Source organism: Octodon degus, unplaced genomic scaffold (assembly GCF_000260255.1).
Source record: "Octodon degus isolate 3935 unplaced genomic scaffold, OctDeg1.0 scaffold00161, whole genome shotgun sequence".
In the NCBI taxonomy this organism is placed as follows: domain Eukaryota; kingdom Metazoa; phylum Chordata; class Mammalia; order Rodentia; family Octodontidae; genus Octodon; species Octodon degus.
Window position 1 is genome coordinate 3,923,489 of NW_004524737.1, and position 5,841 is coordinate 3,929,329.

The 5,841-nt window shown below is 37.9% G+C and overlaps 1 pseudogene; it reads right to left on the minus strand.

Annotated features, from left to right (window-relative positions):
- Positions 1–4,314: 4,314 nt before the first annotated feature.
- LOC101591854 lies at positions 4,315–5,407 on the minus strand (annotated as a pseudogene).
- Between the last annotated feature and the right edge of the window lie 434 nt (positions 5,408–5,841).

Below are 5,841 nucleotides of genomic sequence, written 5' to 3' on the forward strand. Positions count from 1 at the left end.
ACCCTCCTAAAATCTTGTTTTGAGATTTTGTAGAAAGAAGAAAGAAAGAAAGAAAGAAAGAAAGAAAGAAAGAAAGAAAGAAGGAAGGAAGGAAGGAAGGAAGGAAGAAAGAAAGAAAGAAAGAAAGAAAGAAAGAAAGAAAGAAAGAAAGAAAGAAAGAAAGAAAGAAAAAGAAAGTTGGGCTTCAGATTTATTTCATTTATTTATTTATTTTGTGGATAGTAGGAATCACACTCAGTAACTCATGCTTGCCAGGAAGGCGCTGAACCACTGAGCTATATCCTAGATCCCAGAGTGTTGGATTTTGTTAAAAATTTTTTTGCCTCTATTGTGATAATCTTGTAATTTTTTGTCTTTGGTTCTGTTGATATGGTGTGTTACACTTATTGATTTGCATATATCGAACCGTCCTTGTATTCCTGGGATGATTCCCAATTGGTTATGGTGTATAATTTTTTTGATGATTTGCTGCAATCTGTTTGCTAATATACTATTGAAGAGATTTGCATCTATGCTCATTAGGGAGATTTGCTTGTAGTTCTGTCTTGGCTGGATCTTTCTCTAGTTTTGGTATCAGGGTAATACTTGCCTCCAGAAACAAGTTTGGAAGTATTGTTTTCCTTTCAATTTCATAAAAGTATTTGAGGATGAATGGCATTAAATATTTTCTCAATTTCTTATAGAATTCAGAAGCAAATACATCAAGACCTAGACTTTTATTCATTAGTAAGTTTTTAATTACATTTTCAATTTCATTGTTTTTGGGTTATTCAAAATTTTTAATTTGGTAATTGCTATGTATCCAGGAATCTGTCCATTTCTTCTGTATTTTCCATCCTATGACAGTATAGATTTTCAAAGTAAGTATTGATGATCTTGTGAATTTTCATAGGATCTGGAATGATTTAACCCTTTTCATTACTCATTGAATGAATTTAAGTCTTCTCTTTCCTCTTTTTTTTTGATAAGGCTGGCTAAACAGCCTTTATCAATTTTATTTTTTGAAAGAACCAACTCTTTGGTTCATTAATTCTGTGTATTATTTTCTTAGTCTCAGTTGCATTAATTTCTGCTTTGATCTTTATAATTTTTTTCTTTTGATGAGCTTGACTTGCTTGAAGAACCTTTTAAACAACATTATGAGATATTCTGATACATCAGTGTTTGTAAGTAATATCTGTATGGTGGAACATAATTTGAGTTATTATATGTGCTGTCGAAGCGAGCACCATAATTTGAGTTATTTAGGGAAGGATTTCTACTTCCTGGAGTGTGACTTTTTTACCAAGTAATATCCATGGGAAGTTAGTTTTCTTTTAAAAATAATTCACATTTTCCCCTTTGAAATAAAATTTTCCTTTTTTGTAGCTATAGAAAATTTTTGAGCATTTTTTTCTTATAATGTCCTTAATCTGATTTTATTATTTATTTATTCAGTCTTTTTTTTAATACTTAGTCTTTTTGAGACAAGGTCTTACTATGTAGTTCAGGTTAACCATGAGCAGCCCAGGCTGGCCTTGAACTTGCAGTGATCCTCCTGCTTCTGTCTCCCAAGTTCTGGGATTAAAGGCATGTACCACCACAGCTGACCTTAATCTGAATTTTTAAAAAGCCACTTTTATTCTTAGAACAGATGTTTCCTAATGCAATATCATAAATATTTACACAATTGAAGAATTTTTAAATATTTATTAGTATGCAATTAAATTTTCACCTATGGGTGAGACAGTTGGATGTCTTAGCCACTTTCCTATTTATATTAAGTTTATTAACTAACCTATCACAATAAACATATAATTAAACTAAAGAGCATCAAATATTTTCAGTGATCTATAAAATCTTGGAAATTACATTAAAATTATGACATAACATTAAAATTATTTTCCACAGTTTCAATTTGTAAGTCTTCTTAACAAGGGAAAGGAGAGATTAAAGTATTACTTGGCCATTAATCAAATTAATAACTTAAAATCACTTGTCTCTGAAATTGTGCAACTTTTAGCCCTTGAATTGTTTTGTGTATGGTGAGTTTCATAGTGCATGCTACAAATTAAAGTTGCTTTTAACCACATGAAAACAATTAAGGGGAAGTCAAGGTATTAATTCAAGTCCACTGATATGCAGCAACAAATGAGTTCCAGATATTTAGTTAATTCATTTGAACTTGTAACACATTTTTAAAAGTATTTTCAATTCATAGTCCACTTGAGGAAGTGGCATAAATAGGCTAGACGTAATTCCACATCTACAGATGGAATATTTTAAGCACAGCAGCAACCTTACACACAAAGTAGCATTGCTAGGGAACAGATGTAACTTGGAAAGGTACCAGCTTGGTTACCCTAGATGACAGATCTTCCAGCGATATCAGTGGGAAGCCATTTGGCTGGTCATGCTTGTGGGAGGGATATCTTGAGGTTCTACATCAAGTCATTGGAGAGTGTTCCATTATGCCCTTCGAACCAAACTTTCTACCAAATGATCTCAAGAACTTCAATTGAAAGTTATCCTTTGGAGAATCCAGGAAAAGTTTTGGCAAAGCCACAGATATCTCTTCTAGGGTACCTCTTAGTATTCTTCAGAGTAAACCTTGAGCATGTGCCTGTTATGGTTTGTATCTAGGTATCTCCAAAAATCCTCAGTTAGTCAAAGGGGCACCTTCTAGAGTTTGTGATTAATTCCCAGTCCAATGCAGGGATTATGGGTATAAATGCTACACCACCGTAGGACAGATATTCTGCATACAAATATAAGCAGAGAAAAGAGCTTGCTAGAAGCCACAGCTGCTGGTCCTCTGTTTGCTCTTTGCTGTTTTATAAAGCCATGAATGGTTGCTCTCTGCCATGTTCCACTTTCCCTTGGAGTCAGCCAAATACACACTGAAACCTCCACTAACTGTGAGCTCAATAAACCTTTCCATCCTTAATTCTGTATGATGGGTATTTTGTCCTGGCAATGAGAGAAGAGTAAATGAGACACTGCCTTTTCCTGAAAGAACATGAAATATACTCAAATCCAAGTAGACTAGGTTCTCTTCACCAAAGACTTAAGGAAATGCAGACTTAAGAGTCATCCTAAGCAGTCTGCAGTCTGTTTGGCTGATTCACTACACCTCTGTACTTTTTGAAGCTCCCCTCCTGGCCCACAATTCAATGATGTTTTCAGAATATATTTATGAGCATGCCTCTTTCTCTGGGTTCATATTAGACGCAAGGATGGTACAAGCTTCCAAAGAAACATGAGGGAAGCATATAGAAATGATTATTTTTCTTTTAAATTCAAGTATAAAAACTGTTCCTTCATTGTCATTCTTTTGTTCTTTTTGATACAGGGAAAAAAACTGATCTCAGGTGAGTGACCTCCAAACCGTACAAGGAACCTCCATATGACATAGGGAAAAATGATCTCCCGGCCTGACCTGCATGAGTTCGTGTTCTCTAAAACCGAAGAATGAATTTTAGGAACAAACGGAGGTTATGAGCAGAATATATTTATTAGAAGAAAGATAGCTCCTGTCCAAGAGAGGGACAGGAGGGAGGCCCTGAGTGGGTAGTTCCCCGGGAAGCTGTCCTTCCAGGGACTTTTACAGTGTAAAACCATGCGGGGCTAAGGTGGAGAGAATGGGAACTTGCTTAGGTGGATGTGGGGTGGGACAAAACTATGGTCAACCAATGAGATTACAAGCACCATTGCTCAGGTAAAACTGAGTAAATCCAGTAAATCAAATGGGTAAGCAAGTCACGTAGCAAGTAGCAAGCAGGCATGAATACAGCCTGTTGGGGGTTGGAATACGGGACAGGGTCTCTTCCCATTGGAGGTTGGACTAGCGACTCACTTGGGCTCTTTCAAGGTGATGGATACCTATTTAGAATATCAATGCCAGGTGCTACTCTTTTAGCATTTGTTTGACCTTTAGGTCTTCAGGTCTGGTTCACAGCAGGAGCATCATCCCTCCCACAGTTGTAAGTCATCTCATCTTTTGCACTGTCTCCTTGAGGGGCCTGGCCCTGTCTAACTGCCTACAATATTTCTATCTAACTGGGCTGCCTGCAATATTTTTACTTCCACATTTTATTTATTTCAAAACTGATTTTATGACAGCCAGAGCAGTGGAATTAAATCCACATAATAAACTATAAGTTATAGGGGATAAGCTTTATTTTGGCAGGCAATGTTATCAAAATTAAAATTGCATATATTAGTCATTTGCACATAACTCACCATCCTTTTCTTTGGTATGATGTGTTTTTGCTTTTATGTGTAAAGCTAATTGATCATACCTATTTTATAAAAGCAACCTGCTGAAATTTAACTTTACCGTTTTTGCTTATGCTCAGATTCAAAATAAAACTCTTCCTAAACTTCTTCAGTCTCTGGGTCCATCTTAACCTCAATATCATCCAGATACACACAGACCATCAGCCCCTGATAAATGTGCTCTATTTTCTTCATTGTTTGGTGAGGTTGGGGGCATCTCTTTCAGATAACTCTTACTATTTCTCTTGGCAATCTAGCTCAGCTGCACTGAAAGGAACACCACCGGATGTATTACAAGTCCGTTCCTTCATAAAACAGGTAGGGCCCTTTTTCAGGTGTTTCTTCTCTGTGTGGTGACAGTGTGTGGTCTCTCCCCCAGGTACCAGACCTGCATTCTGTAAGCTTCAAAGCCTTTGTTTTCCATCTCTGCAAGAGCTGGCATCTAGGACAACAGTTTCAATTCTCTCAATAAGTTCTTGCACAGCAGGCTTTACGTTTTCCTTCGAAGCATCTTCCAAGATTGACCCTGTCAATTTTAGTAATTTTACTGGAAACATTAAACTGCCACTCATAGGATTAGAGAAAAGGGCATTCAGCAATTTACACAGACCAACTTGCAGAAGTCTGCCTTTGTAATCTGTCCATTTGTTCTCTTGATCTCCAGATTAAGATAAAGTTCCCCCAGAAGGAGTTCAAATGCATGCAATCATGTTCAAGTCACTCCAGCCCATTTTGCAGCTTGATCTTTAACATTATATTCAGTCCTACAACTCTGAAGCAGCAATTGGCAGCAGTTGCCACTCTTTGGGGCTAATTGTCAGATGACTGAACAGCTAATTACACAGGCAAGCTCCTGGGTAAGAGAAATTTCGGAAAGCTATGGCTTGTTGATAGAAGTGTTCTACAAGTTCTTGTAAAGCATAGCTGTAGGGCTTTGTGAACTGTGCAAATTCAGTATCAAAACTGCCAGCTTGCTCTGTCAGATGATTAAAGAACTTCTGAACATAATCTGCTAGAGTAAGAAAACCTCAGAACCATCCTCATGGTATGCTTTCCAAGCCAAATATCCAGAAGGGGAAAATTCAGGGCACTGAGAGACAGCTTGGACACTAACATGTACCACAACCACCTGGGCCTTCGCCATTGCAGACTCAGTTCTTCTGCAGCACTTTTTTTTTTTTTTTTTTTTGAGACAGGGTCTTACTACACAGTTCAGGCTGGCCTTCTGCTTACACTTTGTAGCTCCCAGGCTGATCTCGAACTCTCAGCAATCCTCCTGTCTCAAGCTCCTGAGTGTTGGTATTACAGGTGTATATCACCACTCCAGTTCTATCTGCTGCAGTATTTAATGCTGTGAACTAGGTGGTGCTGCCAGGGGCCTAACTTATTCCAGGGCAAACCCCAGCCTACTCTGTTGTTCTGGTGAACTTGCAAGATTAGAGTTTCCTGCCCAGAAAATGTAAAAACGGGGAAGGGTGTGAAGGTTACTGAGGTGCAAGTGCACTCCAACCCACTCCTGGGGAGTCCAGCACTGGCAGGCACTGGGAGAAGCACTCACCAGCTGTATTAGCTGTCAGGGCAGGA